General features: G+C 37.2%; 1 long non-coding RNA gene across 1 annotated transcript in view; it reads right to left on the reverse strand.

Annotated features, from left to right (window-relative positions):
• The window catches only part of LOC107310830 (uncharacterized), a 44,242-nt gene that overhangs the window by 8,086 nt on the left and 15,687 nt on the right, over positions 1-20,469 (reverse strand). The window contains exon 2 of the long non-coding RNA XR_001553746.3: positions 4,735-4,896. This is a non-coding gene — a long non-coding RNA (uncharacterized LOC107310830). The remainder of the gene's footprint in view (positions 1-4,734; positions 4,897-20,469) is intronic.

A 20,469-nucleotide genomic window follows, 5' to 3' on the forward strand; every position in this document is an offset into this window, starting at 1 on the left:
GTTCAAAATTACGTACTAGATTGTTTGAACAGAGAAGAGAAATGAGATGCAAGAATATTAAAGTACTGATCAGGGATAACAAGGAGGGTCCCCAGCTGCACTGCGAACGAGAATGGTAAAACATCACAATAACTACTAAAAAAGCTTTGTATTTCAAACTGTTTTCCTTCCACATTTTATTCAGTTAGGAAATAGAAGAAGAAAAAGAAAAAATCTGGGGTGGTAAAAACAAAACAACACCAGCTACATAAACGGTGCAGAAAGCAATGGAGACCTACAGTTCAGTGATTATATTCACCATATCAGGAAAAAATACCTCCAGGCACACAGAGGGAAGCAAGAACACAAAGGAAAGGGACACGCACTTATTAACTACACCTATTCAGCAAATAGCTTGATATGTTTCACTCCATTTGACAAGTCTTAAGACTTAGAGGATGCTGATCTGAACTATCTGAAAGGACCCATTTCCCCCTCTTTCAAGTTTCAGATATGAATTATATTCCCAGATTTCTGTTGGATTTGTGACATAGCCCTACACATGCAGCTAACTCACTCAGGCACACACAGGGTTCTGAAAAGCAGAATGATGGGTTGATTGTGTGTGCCACAAAAAGTTCTATGAACTGATTGATGAAAACTAATATCTAAGTGCCAAATATAATATTGAGCAATGTCTTAATTGTTCTGATCAGGCTTTAATACCCTTAATTAAGTGTCATTTCAGAGTATGATTTGAAGCTGCTTTTTGCTACCCTAACAAAGCACTCTGGATGGGGTCTCACCAAGCCCCATATGAGACCATCATTTAATGCACCGTCTGCCTTAGCTTTTCAGTCTATTCCCTTAAAGGCTTTTCAATCAATAGTTGCAAGCCAGGCGCCTGCAGTCAACAAACTTGTGCTTGAATATCACCTACATCCCACCATTTCCTCATCCTTTGATGGTCAGGAAATACATGTAGCTTGCTTCTAATGTGATCTCCTTTCAGATTTTTCTTTTAATGTTCTCTGAACTTCTGCTGACTCACTGTGTTTCTTTACAGGAGATGGCAAGCAGAGCCTCTTTATCATGATAAAGTGTCCTTTGATCCTGCTTTCTGACTTGCCTGTCTCTCTCTGGTTTGTTCAGCACACCCTGTAAGTGCCCTTTGATCTCATGCACTCTGGCCTCCCTTATTCATTCTTACAGTACAAAGGAAACTGCCTTTTCCAAATTTATAGGCGGACCACTTCTTCTGAAACCCATACATTTACTAGAACTTTCAATGTTTTAATGTTATTTGTTTTCTTTCTATGAGCTTTAGTTTTTTACTGGCACATTACATCACTTTGCACATTTTCCTTTACCTGAAGCATTATTTCTTTCATGAAATAACGTGCATTTCCTTTACAATGTTCCTTTGTATGTAAACTTCAACTTGTGTGGGGTTTTTTTGGTTTTTTTTTACACAGACTGTTCTGCACCAAGATAGCTCTGCTATGATTGCTAACAATTAATGTACTCTATACATTAATTCTTATTTATTGGTAGGCAGCTTGAGGATCCCTTTATTGCTGTTCAGCAAAATAAACCAAACATAAAACTTAAATAAATCAGTGCAAAATAACTAACTATGAATGCCACAGCATTTGAGAGCTCAGTTCTCCTTCCTGGTGATGACCCGATAACATCATCCAGTTCAGATGTGTGTTGTGGTGTCCTATAAAAGAGGCCCCCCACAAGATATGCTCAGATAGCATTTTCCTGTACCAGCTCTTCAGTGCATCTGCTAGTTCAAAGGGGACTGAGGACCTTCTAACATGACCAGCCAACTTCAGCTTAAGGCCCTGTAGCTGCTGACTGTCGATGAGAAACCTGCTGCAGGCCATGTGGCTACACAGTTTATCTTTGACATTTTATATAAGCTCCATTTTCCAAATCTCAGTCTCTCCATGTGTTTGACTGTTTCCTCTGAGTTCATTTTCACCTGTTTTTCTTCAGCATGTGTAGATGCTTAGCGCAGGCTGAAGCCTACAGGTATTGCTGACCTCAGAAAATATTGAACTGCCTTGCTTTCAGCCCTATCCTGACTCAGGTAGACATGCTGCTTTCTGGCATTTTTAAAAATCCTTTCTATACACAGTGCAGTGTGTGCTAAATGGTGCTGCAATTCAAGCCTTTTCAAATGCAAGCATCTTCCCATACCTCACTGTTCCCTTGGTTTTTTATCGTCACACAGCTAAATTCTGTTGTCCAATTCATACCCTTTTTGCAGCCGTTAAAGTCAGCTGAAAGTGTTAAATTCTGATTTGTCAGTGCCAGGAAGCATGAAATCTCCGACTGAGACCTGTTTTAAAAAGCATTTGAGGAGATGGCTCTCAAACTTTGCTGTGCCACATACTTACTGCAAAGTCTGACAGAGAAAAATGTGCGTTGGCAACACTGCTTAATCCACATTGAGAAAAGAAAATTGAAGCCATACTTCTAGCAAGATTAGTTAATGATCAATAGCGACAGGTAGCTATAAACACAGTAATGGAGATCCTCTCATATTCTCTCTCATCCTCTCACACTGCCCTCCCATAACTACATTTCAGGAAAATGAATTTGTTCTGACTCCCACTCTGGGCAAACTACCACAGAAACAACATGAAACTGAGGAAGGAAAAGGGAGAAAAAAAAAGAAAAAAAAAAAGCCAAAGAAATTTCCCATGAAGAGAAATACAAACAGCTGTAATGCAATGACCATAGAGTAAAAAAAGGGGGTGCTCCTGAGAAGTCTTCTCTGTTGGAATCTCAGTATCTGTAGAATAGCACTCTCAAGAGATGAGAGGAGATAGAAGAAGTTTATGAACAGACTGAAAAGTACTTTTTCTCTGGTAAAATGCCCAGAGGTTTGGCCACTAATGGTTAAAATTCCAGTTTTCCTGAGTCTGTTTCTTACTTATTAATGGGATGTTCCCAGAAGCATTCCCAAGAAAAGAAGAACTCTAACATCCACCTGAAAATGTCACATGTTTTGACTTCTTAAAATAGGCAGTCCAGAAGGAGGAGCTGAATTTCAATTGCTATGTGGAAAAGCAAATGCAGCTTTCAAAATAACTCAATCATTTCTCAACTGACAGCAGAGCAAAGGAGCTAAAGAGAGGGAAAGCCCTGCAGTTGCTGGGTTAGCCACACTCAGTAGCAGCCTCTTGGACTGGGAAGATCCAAACAAGAACACAAGAACTTGGAGAAGTTTCCAATTCAGAGTCAAAAGAAGTCTGGTGGCTTCTTGATGTAACATAACCGGTGGGTTCGCTTGAACTACTGAAGTCACTGGAAAGATTTCATTCTCTCACTGAGATATTTTGATGTAAATTCTAGCTCCATCCAAGAGTATCTCACCCTCCCACGTCAGCTGACTGACCTGGTGTCTGGCATGCTACCTGGACGTAGTTTCAGAGTGCCTGTGCCTGGACAAAACATTGCTATGCTGAGCATCCGCCTCTCAGGGACACACAACTCGAATTTTTTAATACAGCTCATCTGGTTGTGAATGTATTGTCAGGAGACTTGCATGTCCCGTATTCTTAAACTACAATGGGCAGATTTCTTACTTATTGTATTAGATTAACGATCATGATTTCATTTAGCATTAGCGAGGATGTCAGTTCTATTTCAGTGAAAGTCTCATTAATTCAGGGTAATTTATATAGGATTTAAAATGTATTTAAGTAGCTTCCTGCAAAGAAAGCAATTTCTAAGTTTCCTAGAGTGATTATATGTTCACTATCACTTTGTACATGTTTTGACATGTTACAAAGACTCCATTGCTTTAGAAAACTACATTTGGAGGTCTGAATTTAAAACATGGGAATATTAAGTACTTGACATGCATGGACCTACAGAATCAAGACACCTACTCTGGTCACCTCTCTTGACCTGCCGGCCACATTCTCTTTGGCTTCCCCATGATTCCATTGGCCCTCTTGGCCACAAGGTAACACTGCTGATTCATGGCCTACCTGTTGTCCACATAGGTAAACAGAAGCAACATTAGTGTCTGAACTATCTACTTTGCATAAGAAGGACCAAAATGCCTAGTGCTACCTTGAAGACGACTTAGAAATACTTAAAGCTGCAAAGTTTCTCCTTGAGGCGTTCCACCTTGACTAGGCTGAATCCGGTGTCTGTCCTCTAAAAGTCCAGAAGAAGGCTGAGAAAGATTGCCACACAACCCATATAAAAAAATCCCAAGTCCATTTGAAAACTGTATCAGTCAAGACTTCTGCATTTTCCATCGGTGTTTTGGCATCCAGAGAAATACAGAACAAACTGTACATACAAAGAGCATCCTGTAAAAGTTGTAAGCAAATCTGGCTCACTATTGAAGTGATTTTTCTCCTATTTGTCCTACCTTTCAGCCTTTAAAATCTAGTAACTCCTAGAGAAGGGATGTCACACTACCACAGTATTTCACTAATGACAAAAATTCTGTCTTGTAGTCCTTGAGAAAGAAAGTTTTTTAATTCATGTTTATCCTAATACACATTTAAGGAGATGTTACCGCACAGATAATTCTTTGCTACAGTTAAACAGACCAGAGTTCCTTGGCTTTGCAGTCTCAATTTCAATCTGTATGGTGAGTTTCCATGGAGATTTACAAAGGGAATGATCTCTGCTATGTCAAATCTGGACAGCACAAACATTTTCTTTCCAATATTTAAGCAAACAAATCCAGAAAGAACACCTTGCCCTTAAGCTCCTTACCTTGATTCACAGCTTCAGCCTTAGGAAAAGTTAAAATCTCTGAGCTTCATTTTCCTGTTAAATTTTAACAGATCTTCCATTCTGCCACATTTTGCCATTCTTGTGTACTTCAAAGGTATGATCTTTAGGGCACAGAGTCTCTTACTGAAATTTTGCTCATTGCTTAAAGTAAAAAAGAAAAGGAAAAGAAAACACTATTAATTTGAGAATTCGTACATGAAGTATTCACTCTTGTTCACACCACTTGATGCCAAAGAGATAATTTTCTATAAGCCTGGTAACCTCCCAAGCTTCTGTAAGATGTTTTTCCATTGCTCTCAACAGGTGCAAGTAGTGCTTTCAACCATCAGTGATTAGATCTTGCCAGCTGAGCTTATATATATTAAGTTCAGAGCAGAACTAGCTTAATTATGGTGATAGGTATAATCAGATACTGCTAAATAAATGATTAAAACAATTAACTGAATTTTGCAAGACACTGAATACACACAGCAACAGTAAATTGCTTTCAAACATGGCAGATGATTTGGCTTCTTGTAATACTTAGGGAAAAGCTGTTTGCACTGACAATAAACTAATCTAACAATTTTGTCTACACAACTTCTATACATAAAAACTGCAAACACCCAGCACTGAAGAAAAGGGAAACGTAAAGAAAAGATGTGTGGCAAACATACTATTTTTCAAAGGATTTTAACTCCTTTTCTGTCTTGCATTCTTTCTTGATTTCTGTCAGCATCTCACACAAATGCTTTCTCTAAGCAGTTTTTTTCTATAAGGTTGAATATCATCATGTTTTTATCATTTGATTTTTAAAGCAACTTCATCAATGTAGGATTCTGTAAACTGAGCCTAGAGCCAGCAGACCAAGATTAAAAGCTATGGAAAAGCTTCAAGTCAGTATTCTGTCTTTCCCCTAACATTGCAGTACATACATTAAAGAATAATCCAAAGGAAAAAATATATATATTTCTTATGCTGAAGCTGGTTCCCAGGCTTAAATTTTATGGGTAATATTTTTTATAACTTTTTAAACATAAAGTAACAGAGAGCAGAGGAGAAAGAGCAGTTAAATAGTAGGTTCCACAGTTTTATAATATAAAATGTATTATTCAATTTACCAAGTTTTTGCAATATATGTGAAATTTACCAGTCCAAGATTATGAAATCATCTCTTCCCCTGTTCTAATTTAAAAATAAAGATTCTTTCCCTTCTTTCTTGCTGTCTTCTCACCTATATCTTTCTTCCCTTTCAACTCCATTAGCATATTTTCTGACTGCTACATTCTCAAGTACATTGAGCTGAGAACAAAAATCTTGCAAGGGAAACAGCTGTGGAGTTTTTAGAGAATGAAGACACAAAGCAACTGGAATCTATCTATAACTGGAGCACTATTTTTCAGAGGTTCACCAATACAATGATTATTGCAGGGCTCTGTAATTTCTTCCCCCCCCCATCCTTCACCTCCTCCATCCTCCCTCGTCGTCGTCCCCCTCCCTCCCCCCCAAAAAAAAAAAAATCCAGAAAGATAGATAGATGAGAATGTTAAAACAATTCAGTGTATACTTTAAACTGTAGCACAGTACATTTATTTTGGCATTTAAATCCCTCATTTCCCCAAGGACAAACTGTGTGTATCTCAAGTAATGATGCCCAGATGGCTCTATGGATATGGCTTAGCAGTCAAGTTTCTGCTGGTGCAAACTGGCAAATTCACTGATCTTTGATATGCTCTGTTGAAAACTCACAAGCTATTTAATCTTCAGGATAGCACAATATCCTTAGTAGGTCCAACAGCCTGCTTAAGAACCAGCTTTTCAGCAGCACTATTTGCCATTATGATTTTGAAATGTACTATCCAGAAATTCACAGTATTTATTCAAAACACATTGCTTTGCAACTATACATGTCACTAAGCTTGGAAGTGAAGGGAAATCTCCAGCGCTGTGAACACTGCCAAAACAAATGCACGTACGAAGTCAAATAAATATTTGCAGATTTCTTTTCAGCATTCACCAAGCTTTAGTGTCAACACATTTGCGATCACTGCAATTAGCAGCAAGAGAGACTTCAAGACTGTGATGCAGGGAAATAATCTTAAAGAAGGAAGAGACCTTACTTGACTTGCTAGAATGATGAGGAGGTAAACTGGAACTGAACAAGCAGCACATGGTGCTTCTAAGGAGTTATACAAGTTTAGCAGAAAGAGCTGCACCATTAGTTCAGTTAATAGAACATTCTGTTACTGTTAATTTGCTCTGTTGCTGTGCAGAACAAAAGAGGAATATGTAACTTTATTTTAAACAGAATCAGAGCCTAGTGAAAGTAAACTATATAAAATAATTACATTGTTATGAGACTAGATTTACTGCCAGAATTGTCAGGATTCTCTCTTTACCATCTTTTTAATTGGCATGTATATTGAAATATAAATCACCTTATATGGAAAATTGACACTCTGACTTCAAGAGTAAGAAATTTATTTCTATTATTTATTTAAGGATTTATTTATGTATTTATTTTTCTGTAAGCATCACTGATAGTCCACAGGCAGATGAAATTCATGTTTTAATCAGCACAGAATTGATGAAGGTATCTCCTTCACTTCTTCATATCTCCTTATGGCTGACTCCATAGCAGCTAAAATGTATCTACTTTGCTTAATGACATAATAAAAGTAAGAGAAAGGTGGAAAGAATGGAAAATTAAAAGGGAATGAATATTTTGGCCTTTGCAATACAACTTAAAAAGGCAACGCTCTTCAGGAATTAAGAAGCACCGTATTAAACCAATTAATACCTTCATTTTCTCACAGAAAAAGTATAATTATTCACAGAATGCAAACTAGTGGAATCATTCAGTTGCTGTGCCTCCTGTGATTTATAGCTAAATATCTCCTGAGTTTTCAAATGAAAGAAGGGCTTTCTTTTGAAAACAGAGCCTTGAGAATCTGGCAAGATAGTGAATGGGCAGAACAAACCTTCCCTCTTATTTTCCTACTATCAGTTTACTCAAAGGAAAATTACAACAGAAAGGTCATCTCACTGAAGAAAGTAGCTGTGGTTTTTCATCCTCAACAAAACACACGACTTTGTCATTTACTGTTAAAATCTAGCAGACTTTAACAATAAAACTTATGAAAGAGCTAGTTTTTATCTTAATGCCATTATAGCTGCTGTTTTTCTCCATTTTTATTGCTCTTTAATTTCCATTTTGATTGTCTAATGAAAGGATGATAAACATTTGACCTTTAGTTCACAGGCTGACAGGTGTGGTATTTGATGGGACACATTCAATATGCATCCTCTGTGATAAGACACCTTGCTGTGGGGTCTTCATGTACTGTATGTTAGCATTCTAAACTCAACCAAAGAACATAAACTGCGCACTTACAATTGCAGACTCCAGACCATTTGTGACCACAAACACCAATGGTATAGACGATATACTTTCTGTACCCCAAACATTTGATAGTTCTCCATGTATGTATTTATGACTACATAAATATATTCAGCCACAACTTTACACTGATTTCACGTCCAGGTCAAAATATATCAGAGTTTCAAGACTTTTCCATCATCACTTGTCTCTACCCTTACCATTAGTTTCACTACTAGAAACAATTCACAATAAAACACAGATTTCCTTGTTCTTTTCTACATAACAACTGATTCAGATCATTTTGCATCAGTAATCTTCTCTTTTCCAGCAAATATTATACTTTCAAAATTTGTGTCACCTTTGAACATCAGTAGTGGTATGCATCCTCTTATTAAGCCAGTACTAGAAAGAGACAAAAGGAAGCATTTCAGACAGGAATCATTTCTCATTGACTTCTTGTTTACAGGTCAATTTGAGACAACTTTTATATATTCTTCTTCCATACATTTTATAACATTTAGATTCTGTGTCATTTCAGTTGCTAATGAGAAAGCTGGGTAGTATCCTGGGTAGTATCAATATGATGTCTCATCAAATTATCAATGTTCCCCATTCATCAGGAACAACAGTATCAGATATTTCTAAAACAGAATGTATCTAGCACAGTTTTGTCCAGGTTTAGCACCAAATTTATGGGCTAAAAAGTACCAATCTGTTTTAGTATATCTAAATATCGTGTATTTGTTTTCTTTTATTTTGGGATGCTTTTTAAAAAACTTTGTGAAAAAAAATCAGCATCCATGATTCATAAAGGCTCCTCGCAAGTTACTTAGATCTACTGCTACAGAATATTTTCCTTTTATCAATTTCTGTTTAAGAAACTGCTGAGTTGCAGTTCTCTTTCCTTTTCCATGAAAGATGAGATTTCAGTATCCATTTGTAAGCAGACTTCGTAAAGCACAGGGGTCCACATACACAATGCTATGTAAACCAATGAAACATCAGACTTGTGGGGAAGTGTCTCAAGATTTTCATTTATAATTTTAGGCTAATAAATTAATGATGTGTTCACAAACGTATTTAACCAAAACAGACTTCTAGTTTTTATTTTTATTTTTTTAGTTTAAGCAAAGATTTTGATGTGTTTAAATTGGCTAATATCTGTCAGTTGTTGAGATAACTAAGATATTAACCTTGCTTTCGTATCCTCTCTAACCAGGGTGTTTTTCTCTGATGCACACACTTTTCATGCTGAGTATCTAGACTGTTGATAAACTTGTTATCAGTTTGTAAGCATTTACATATGAATATATGTAAATGTGTATAAATATGTAAATATGTATAAATAGAATATTCCTATTCTATTTATCATTCCTATCTTAGTCTGCCCAAATTCCTGGGTAATGAATTTAGCTCTGGCTAATACAAGTTTCAGCATTTGGAAACTGCCAAAAACTGAACACAATTTATCCATAAGGTACCAGTCATTTAGCATCAGGACATGCACAGTTTACCATTTCCTCTTTTTTTTTTTTTTTTTTTTAAACTTGGTAGATCATGTTCACCGTTTTTACTCTCGTAATAAAAACCTCCTCCTCAGGATTCATTAGTACTAATGCTGGTAATACAAACCAAATTACTGTCTATAGAAAAAAGTAATATTTTTCTACTTTGTTACCAGTGAAACTAGTGCTAAATTAAGCACATGAGACAATTTAGTCCAACTTTTTTTTTTTACTTCTATAGAATCATGGGTCTGATTTGGGTTTGTACTCAGTTGGTTCTGCCATTCACTTTCCACTTTCTTCTGTTCTTTAATATTCTCCTAATGTCTTTTTGGCTTTGTTTTCAGAATAATTCCAGCAAAAAACAGGCTTCCTTCTCACAGTTTCTCCAGCTACCCATCACCCACGTTTTGAAGGGGGTTGGTCCTCATATTCTGAAGAATAATTGATCCATCCTGTTCAAGAACTTTGACTGTCCAACATTTCCTAGTGCAATGGTTTCAATAATGTAGGCCTGTTTAGTTTTGCTTTAAAAAAAAGACAACAAAACTTTGTGGTTTTTTTGGAAGGGCTTCCCCTAGATCCAAGCAGGAATATCATTCCTGTCTCTCAGCAGCCTGCAAGACAACTTGCAGCTGAACAGAAGTGTTTTAGAATAAAAAACTGTAATGGCTATAAGGATCTCTAAGGCAATAACCTAAGCAGCTCAAAATGTACTAGGATCATTTATACAGAGCAAAAAGTATAAAGTAACTTCTAAAGGAAACACATTTTAAGCATATTTTGCTCACTGAAACAATTTACAAGAAGCATTTGGTTCACTCTACTTTCCGTATATATATCTATCAGCATATACAGTTACCGTTGCATAGAGATATAGCAATTTAAAGAAAAGTCACCTGCAATTCAACATGAAATCCAGAACTACCAAACAGGCTTCAGCCAAGGCTGCCCCAGTGCACTACAGATACAATAAAGCATAGAAATACACAAGAGAGCTGAAGAGTTGAAGCAGGCTGAGTCAGCACTTAACTCAAGATGACTTTTCCTTATGCTATCGCTCAACACAAAACAGTCATAAAAATGTCCATCATGCAAACATATTCTAAGTATCTCTAGGATATTCCAATTAAATTGCATTACATTTACAGAAAAAAAATGTTCTCTTCAGTTTGTTTACTTGACTGATTGTTCATAATGATGTAGTTTGAAGGCTGTCCTAAGAAGCATTTCAAAAATTATAAATGCTGTGGCTTTGCTTTGAAGTAAAATTAAGCCACTTTGAATGCTTTGGTGAGTTCAGTACACACTGTCCCTCTTTTGGAGGTGACACTCAACTGTAGGCACACAAAGCAATTATCAACATTAGAAGTAAGAGAGTAGTAAAAATCATATAAAACATCTTAACATCATAGTAAATCTCAGCTTTGCATCTAGCTTTTGGTGTTGGTACGCAGAGAGGAAACCGTAACTGTATTTTAAATGACTACTGAAAATCACTTTGATCAGCAGGAAATTTTAGGGAAGTCTGTAGGGAAATGCTGAGCACAAACACTATGAAGCCGGAGCCTCTAAGGGGTGATAATTAGGAATCTTCTCCAGAGAGAAGGTACTTAGAAGCACTCCCAAATTTTAGAGCACTTTATTTTGAGACAAAAATGCCAGGTACCTACCTTTTCTTTAGATTACTCATGGTAAAGCCAGGTTATGCTTAATTCCATTGCCCATTTTCTCATGTGTCTTAATTAGTCCTTCCTTCAAATTTTGTTTCAAGCTAGGCATGCAACTGAGGGGAGATTAATGGCCTGTCCTTTCCCTCATCACTTTTTTCTCCCTGTTCTTAAAGAAAGGTACTACATTTGCTATTCTGTACTCATATCCACCTTCCCCCGAGGTTTATTAAAAATATTCACCGTCACTCTTGCAGTTTCACGTGCCAGCCCTTTCAGCATTGTGGGATGGAAATTAGTTGGTCTCCAGGCATGAAAAGATTACGTTCTTCAGCTTCCAATCCAGGAAGTGGTAATTTCTACCTATATAACTTCACTCCTCTTAGCCATCTTGCTTTTGTTGTAATGGTCAATATCACAGACCTGCAAAATTCCAACACAAACCATTCATTCTGATTCCTAGCTATGCTCAGATTACACTTTCTCTCTCACTGTATATCAAAACATTCTTTATTCTTTGCTTGTTATGGTGGGGTTTTTATGTGTGTGTGTCTGCAGTTTTTGTTTGCTTTCAAGGCTGAGGAATCTTTGCCTTTTCCTTATCAATATTTCTTCCAAAGTCTCTCAGCCTTGCTTGTGGCAGTTCCATTTTTATTCCTGTTCCTCTTGACTTATCTAATTTGGCCATTTGGAAGAATTTTCTCCTTTTCTCTGTTTAGAAACCGTCCTCAAATCTGTGTTTTCAATTACTGCAGCCTAAGTCCTAACTGGCATTCTCAGGCATTTAAATAATGTACAAACCTACCTATTGGTGACACAACAGCAGAAGACACAAATAGTTGAGAGTGAATGACACACACAAACTGAAAAGAAGAAACTGCAAAGACCTACAGATGTAACAAAGCAAAAGAAATATCAGTGCTGTCAAGTATATAATGAGGACTTTGTATGTGAGGCAGCTCTCCTTCAGGTACTCAGATTAGGAAAAGTCCCATTGAAGTCTGAAGAATTACTCTTCATTAACTATGAAGCAGTACAGACAGGAGTTAGGATTGCTGAAAGTAAATACTTGTAGGATTTCCTCCTCCATTTGGTCTTAAGTAGTTCTCACTCTCATACACTGCGATTGACACTACTTAATGAACAATTAACATGGTTAATGTTTGTACTTTAATGTTTTTCACACTTGCTCACTCCTCACCACAGCCTTATGTTTACTAGATCTTAAAAACAGCCCATAGTGGTTGCAGTGAGCAAGTAAAAGATTTCTGCTTGGATGTTCACAAGCTCAATTTTTAACATTCCCTGCCACTCACCTACACATAATTTTCACTGTATTTTGTCTATGACACTCCCCAGTCAAAGGAAAGTTTCCATCATTTTCTTCCATGCTAGGAACTAGGAAATCTTCCCAGTCTCAATTCTTTCACTACAAATACCAAGAACTCAGTAAGAGAAACATAAACAAAAGATATACTGTACCAAAGTAGAATTAAACCTCCTTCTCTAGAGTCTTACAAATTGTTAAATTTGAAGTCTTAAGACAACATCTCCATATAATAGATTAAGTCATCACTTTGGCTTTTACTGTGCTCCAGTATATTTATAATTCTTTTAAAATGCCATTTTTAAAATGCTATTTTGTTGTACATACCTCTGAGGTATTTTAACATTTGTTTTGCAGTCCACAAAGGAATAGTCATGCCATTATGATAGTTGTTTCTGAATCTAAATTATCAGTTCAATATAAATTGCACACAAAACCAGTTTAACCAGCCACATCATGAATTCAGCTAATTGGCAGCCTACTGGAAGCTTCAAATGGACCATCTGCAAGAGAAGACAAGAACTGTAGATGATCAACCTCCATCAAGCTGTGGTAGTCCAATATATCTAACACAACTCAAGGAACATTTACAGGTGTTCGTTTTATCACTCTATAATGTAATGCACCACAAACTGGGAAAATATCACTGTGTAAATCTCAAGAGTGTATTTGATAATCCAACATTATTCAAATTCAGGTAAGCATTTCCCATAGATTCTTGGACCCCAAAGCACTTCTCAGTCCTCTTGTTAATTCCACTCGCTGCTCAAAGTAAATCCATTGTAAATAATGGTACAGATTACATTTCACATAGTCAGACACAACAAAAACGAAGCTAACCACCTGAATTCAAAGCGAGGCTGAGCAACAGGTATGATTGACTAAAGAGATGTTAGTATCTGTAGACTTTAATGGCCCAAGATGTTATAGAAAACCTGCACACAAGAGCTGAGAGGGGGTATTTCCTTGTGTGTGCTGTTCTAACAGGTCTCTGAAGTGTCTCTAAATGCCAAAATCAACACAAGAGTACTCATCCTTGCTAAGAGTAATAGCAGAAAAAGATGTGCACAGTAGACCTAGGCATTAAAAAAGAGAAAAAATCTTCAGTCTCCAAGTGTTCATTTCACTCTCAGTGAGCAATAAATCCAACTGACCCCATATCATGGAGGTGGGTGTAACTGCAGCTGCAGGAAGCTACAAAGGAGTATTAAAATATAGTGCTCTGACTACATGCCAGGCTGTATGAAGTTGAATCAATCAGGTTTATCAAACCTGCTATGGAAACCAGACTGCTATAATTTACATCTAACATGCTGTTTCCTGCCGAACTATCTTTCCTCTCTAGATGCATGCATGCAATAGTTTTTAAAGGGGCTCTTCCTAGGGTCTTCCTCACTTCCCAGTCTCTGTGGGACTCCAGCACTGGATGCCTTTTTACCTGCAAGTTGAACACAGCCATGTCATCCACCTCAGTTTTGTTTTGTTTCCAAAATGGATTTCATTACTGCTGAAATGCACGTCATTATCTACTTGTCCTAACTAATGACAAATGAAAGAAAATAAGGTGAGTACAGAGAGAGGTAATAAAGTATGGCTGTAAGCTCATGAGAGCTGTAGTACAGGTGCTCAACTGCAGATGGCCAACAATAACAGACATTTCAGCTTCATCTAATATTGCTTTTCTTACTCCAATATGCAGCATTTCTCCCATTTAGAACTATCTGCCCCCACCTCAGATTCTACATACATACTGTAACATGTCTGTTCAACTTCTCTTTCATTGCTTGCTGCTCAAAAGCCTTGCTCTCCTTTGCTGCTGAGCAGTACTGACATTCTCCCTGCTCCATCGTACAGTTCCTTCCCCCTGCTGCCACCTGTCCCCATAGTTCCTGGTGAATTCAGCTCTCACAGTTGTGACCAGCACAACCCACAGCTATGCCTCCTCACCTCACTGATTTGGTCTTCCCAATCATTGATTCCATCACATTGGGGAAAAAACAGTTATTTCTGCCTCTCATCTCACTTTTACATTAGGGATTCTTCACTCTGATTTCTCTGCCTACCTTTCCTGCGGCTCTCACACCCAGGGTAGCACCAATTCCTGTGCATCAGCACTGTGAAATTACTCACTTGTTTCAATTTTGTCTCACCAGCTGACACTGACCTGGCAACCACTTTTCTTCTTTCTTTCACCTTGCAAATCCAGTATATCCTCACCCTGCATTCTAAATATTTCTTACTGAGGAAAACAAGACCAAATATCTGCTATGGATTTGTCCCATCACATTTAGCTCATTAAGCAAATCTCTTTCACTTAAACTAAATTCCATGTCATCGCGGGTGAAGATTGCTTTGCTACTGTTGCATGTATTCTATCAGTGTACAATTGCGTCAGGTGGACCTTCTGGAAGGAAGTGTAGAAGTAAAGGAAGTCAAATATCCAGCCTGCTTACTTGGAGTAGTCCAACACATGAATAAAGAGCATACAAGAGGTCAGCACAGAGATCCTAGTAGCCCAGGATAACCAGTTTCTCAGAAGCCAGCAAATACTAATGTTACCTGTAACAGCCTCACAACTGTGGCTCAGATGTAAAGGGAAGAAAGAGACATTGACAAACCTGAACAGAGCTCTCTGAGGAAGAAAACCAAGTTGATAAGAAGCAAGAATGAAAGAAGACTATAGCCCTGCATGAGCAGAGAGGAGCAGTTTTGTTTACAACTTCCTTTTATCTGTCTCAGCTGAAGTTTTCTCTATTTTCAAAGATTTCCTTCTAGTTTATGTTCTAATAGACTTAGCTATTGAATTTACAGTCCTTTTAGACTGTTCCAGTGTGCTCACCGTAAGGAGCAGGTCATCTGGGGATCCTGTTGCTCATTTCTAAAATCTGTGCAAACTTTTCAACATCTCTGGCTCCTCAAATAGACATTCTCACTTTGACTCCTGTTTCTGCACAGAAGCTGAGAGTCTTACTTCAAGGGAGCACTGACACAATATATTCTGTTTTTCCTCACTTGCTTCCTTTCCTCTTTTATTCTCCCTCCAACAGATGAAGAATTAATCATTTCCTTTTCTTCTCTGATCCTTCATATGTCTCAATCTTGCTGCTCTTCTCCTTCTCTCTCTCCTGTTGCTTTTTCCCCTCAAATTGCAGTGTATTTTTTTTGCATATCCATGACTTCATTTGTCTCTCTCCTTTTGTCACCTGCTTCTCTGACCTTTCGCTTCTGAGATTTTTAGATAAACTGCTGCTACTGGCTATCAGGTATTTTCTTTTCTGCAGTTCAGTCTCAACCACTTCTTACCTAGCTTCTGCTTTTCTTACCCATACATTCTCCTGAGAGCCAACCAGTCCTTAATGGCTGTTTCATGGTTTTGATTTTAGAGTAGGACCTCCATTTTCATGTGCTTTGATATGGGCTCTTTTTGCAATTACCATTTTCTGTTATTTTATTCTTACTTCCTCCCTACTCTCATCTTGTCCCTACACAAACCTAACTATAACTTCCCTCAGTTCTTAAAGGAAGCCATTTCTTCTACAGCATATCCCATTTAATATGAGAACAGAAATGCAGATATCTTCACCTTGCCATTACTTCAAGTACCGATGTATGTTTCATATTTGACTCCTATGCAAATGTTATCTTGGCCCACTTCTCAGTGATTGTTAAACATGCAGTGCAACAAAACCTAAAAAGGAGTTCTTGATTCATCCATTCCAGAGGCTGTACCTCTTTTCTTCAATCAATGTAACTTGCTATTTCACCAGTTATCAGGTTGATGAAGCCCAACCTTACCTGAGCACTTGACCAAACTCAGTAGTGTATCTTGCATAGAATTTGAGTGAAATCCTGTCTAGCTACTGCCATGCTACTAAAAATTACTTTCATACTTTCCCTTCCATTTTGCTCAGTACAATGTCATTTACTCTAGCTTTGAAAAATAAAGCCTGTAACTGTTCACAGCCATCCCAAACACTGCAGAAAGGATCATATTCCTAGGCAATCATTTCAACTACACCAACTTTTTCAATCTGTATTCTTTTATGGACACCTTTATCATAAAGTCACATGGAATGTTCTTTCTTTTCTTTTAAAATATTCCATCAAGGGCACTTTCCTTCTAATCTTTCATTACCCACTGAAGGATTACTGCCAGCCCCTATTTGTTTTGTGACCTCCTCCTGCCATCATTTATTTATGGTGATGTAGTTCTTTAAAAATGAGTATTTTTCTATCTCTTCCCACTGTCCCTTATGGCACCTTCTCTCTAAACTTTACATTCTCCTCAGCTATCCAACAAGTCATACACAAAGAAGAGAAAACATCATTTTCATCTTTCCTCTCAGCCTCTCTGGTAGCTGAACATGCCCACTTATGGAAAACTCCTTAAAAGAGAGAAATTATTTTCTGTCATTATTACTTATATTATGGCAATGCACTCAGGACATGGACCAGGACTCCAGAACAACAGTGTCATTCATGAAGAGAACTAGATGGGGCATCCATTCTCAGCTATGATAGGGTCTATCCTGAATGGTACTACACATGTTTTCAAAACTGTCTCTCAAAAATAGTCAAATAAAAAGAATTCCTGCATTTCTGTACTATGACAATGCAGATCATTTTGTACCCCATCTGCAGACTGCTAATTATACACACCGTTGTTATTTGTCAGTATAAGATATTTCAGAATGATATCTGTAAGCCATCTGCTAGCTATGTTACTCACATTCTTTGGATGATCAGCATGAAATCTTACACATTTCTTCCATAGGTAACAATATGTAATATGCAAAAGTAGTTAAATAGGAATGACTTTCTAAAAATGACTTCTTAGCATATAACTGAATTCAAGTGAATAAGTTGGAATTGTTTAGAAATGTCACATATGAAGTCATGTATTTGATATTCCATGTTAGGTATTAGGTAAGAATTTCCAGAGCCATTTTGTTCTAATTTTTTTTTATGTCATCAGTGTGATCTTTGCATAGAAACAGTAAGAAATTAATGTATTTAAAAAAAAAATCCTACCATGAGCAATGACATGCATACAATTTATGATTTTTTGTTTTCTAGCTGCACAACATTATTCATTCTCGTTAAAGCAGTTGCTTAGCAAAGTCTTTCCTCCTTTCTTATTCATAACTGAGCCTCTAAAACTATAATTTCATTGCACAGATGGGTACACCTTGGGTACTGGAAACAACAGGGAAAGGAGGAGTTAAGAAAGATCATTCCTGAATAAACAGTGAGCAGCAACTGAAGAAGTGCAACACTTTCAATTCAGTGGCTGTAACACAACCTTCTGCCAGGACTGAAGTGACATTGCATGCAAAATCAAATGAAGATCTCATAACCAACTAAAAAATTCATTCAAAAACATACATAGGACTTGAAGAGTTATGCTCAGTTCCTGACGCTGTAGCAGGTTCCTGGCACGACCTCCTGCACAACATTTAATTTCTCCTTACTCAGATCTTACCTGTATATATACACATGTATGTATACACACACATACATATCCCACCATAAAGCCACAGTAATTCTTAATCTCCCCTCCAATTGTTCTTAATCTCAACCTTTGTCCATTTGCTTACTAAGAATGCAAACAATGAGAATTCCCAACATCTTTTACTTTACATGTACACAGGATTCATGCCATCAGTGCTGGAACTAAAGCATGACTCACTGCTACTACTGCAGGATATGCAGGAAAAAGTCTGGACCACACCAGCCATCCTATTGTTAAATTTACCAAGCTGTTATGACAGTTGCTTATTGCTGCTGAATTTAATACATAAGTTCCAAAAGAACTGGTAAGGTAATCCAAGAAAAGGATTATTATCACATGCTAAAAAGAGTTGTAATGCTCATTCTAACAAATCTGTGCTTCTACAGAAAATGTAACTGCATAGGAAATTTTAAAATAATTGTTCGTGCTCCCCCAAACTCACTATTATTTTTATAAGTTTCAGGAGTACCCACACAGTATTTCTTGTCCTGACTTAAGATCAGCAAGTTGCTGTAGTAAGTATTTTACAAACATAGAACAAAAAAAAAAAAAAAAAACCACCAAATTTCTTTTTCAAAGAGGATAAAATTTAGTACGGGAAGTCTGAACATCTATAGACACAAAAGGGATTTTTTAGACTTCTTTTCAGAAGATAATTAAGATGATATGCAAATGTCTATGAATATGCCAAGAATTTGTTTTTTCTTTGGAATCATGAATCAAATCATCCAGGCAGGCTCTGTTCCTGTGCTCAGAACCTGTGAGAATCTCCCCAAAGATATTTATAGAAAAAGAGAAAACATTCACAACATTGGAATCAACAATGGATAAAAGAAGAAAAAAAAGAAAGAAAAAGCACCCCTCGACACAGAACCAAATGGGTTACTTTCTACTTTCTTCTTAAGAACATGAGCTTCTAACTTCACCACCCTCACTCCATCTGATGGAGTTTTTCTACTGTCAAGTAGATTGAGTTTATATTTTCGTTGCCAGAAAAAAAATAATGTTGGCTATTTGACAGCAGCACAACCATCCTGATTTAGTGAGGACATTTTGTAAGAATAACAGCTATGTAAATGTCATAGTAATATAGTTGACTGAGGTCAGTGTATAGTCAAGCTGACATTATTATCAATTTCTCATAGCTATGTGAAGTTTAAGGATCACTTGACTCCAGCTAGGATTATGCCACAAAGCAACTATCTGGAATTAATTATCTACTAAAACAAGAAAAACCTCACGAATTGTTACAGCTTTTTAAATCTTTTCCCAAGCATCTCTGTTTGAACTTCCTCTAAATCCTATTCAGTCCCCTCTCTAGGCTGCTTCTTAGTGATGAGTATAATGAGTGTAAAGCCAATGGAGACAAGTTAGAACCATCTTGTTGAATCTAGGACACTTAAAAACAGGACTGTTTGCTGTGTGCATTCCAAATCATATAATTCAACAATACTACTCAGATAAAGACTTTCTCAATAGAAAACAATACTACAGTGACTGTTCAGATTCAGTGCTCCCAAATATTTCCTTTATTGTACCAGTTATACAATGCACTCAGATGCTTCCCTTTTGAATTCACTTACTTTTCAAATAAATTTAATACTTACTGCATAAATCTTACTTGCCAGTTACATTACTGTTTTCATGTATGTCACAAGTGCTGCCTCAAAGAGCTCATTGCCCACTTTTCAAGGAAATGCAGTTAGTGCGTGTAAGGAAGAGAAAGTATGATATTATCTACACTGAAAGAGATCATTAGGCTTCTGCCTTCAAGCAGTATCACATGGCTTTAAGAGAAGTGAAGGTTTCATTTATACAGACTCAGCTCTTCTTTGCATTGTGGAAATGGTAACACCAGTAAGAACAGTGCAAAGATTTATCAAACAACCTGAAAGAATATTCTCCAAACATAAAACAATACTGGAAAAAGCATAGACTATGTTTAGTTATGAATGGGTAGAAGGTATAGTTAAAGAGAAGATAAGTAATCAGGCAGGAGATGCAGACACACATGGACTTGCACAGAGTCGTAGGAAAAGCACAAAGTCCAAATCTCAGTGGCATGGCAACAGAAGGGGAAAAAAAGACTTCATTCCTACTTCCTCAGTGGGAGGAACAGCATGGAGAATGTATCAAAAAAATTTCCAAAGAAGGGAGACTGGGGCAAGGGGACAAGGGGAGTTATCCGCGTTCTGGTTCCTTGCTGACTGAGTTCTAGTTCAGAGGAAAGTAAAAGAGGGAACGGCTAGCCTGGAGGCAAAGGCAATAATCAAAATAAGCATCTCCTAGCACTACTACATTATCAGTCTAGGTGGCAGTAGTAGTAGCCATATGGTAAT

The sequence above is a fragment of the Coturnix japonica genome, chromosome 3 (genome assembly GCF_054131305.1).
Source record: "Coturnix japonica strain WE chromosome 3, WE-NBRP24, whole genome shotgun sequence".
Taxonomy (NCBI): Eukaryota; Metazoa; Chordata; class Aves; order Galliformes; family Phasianidae; genus Coturnix; species Coturnix japonica.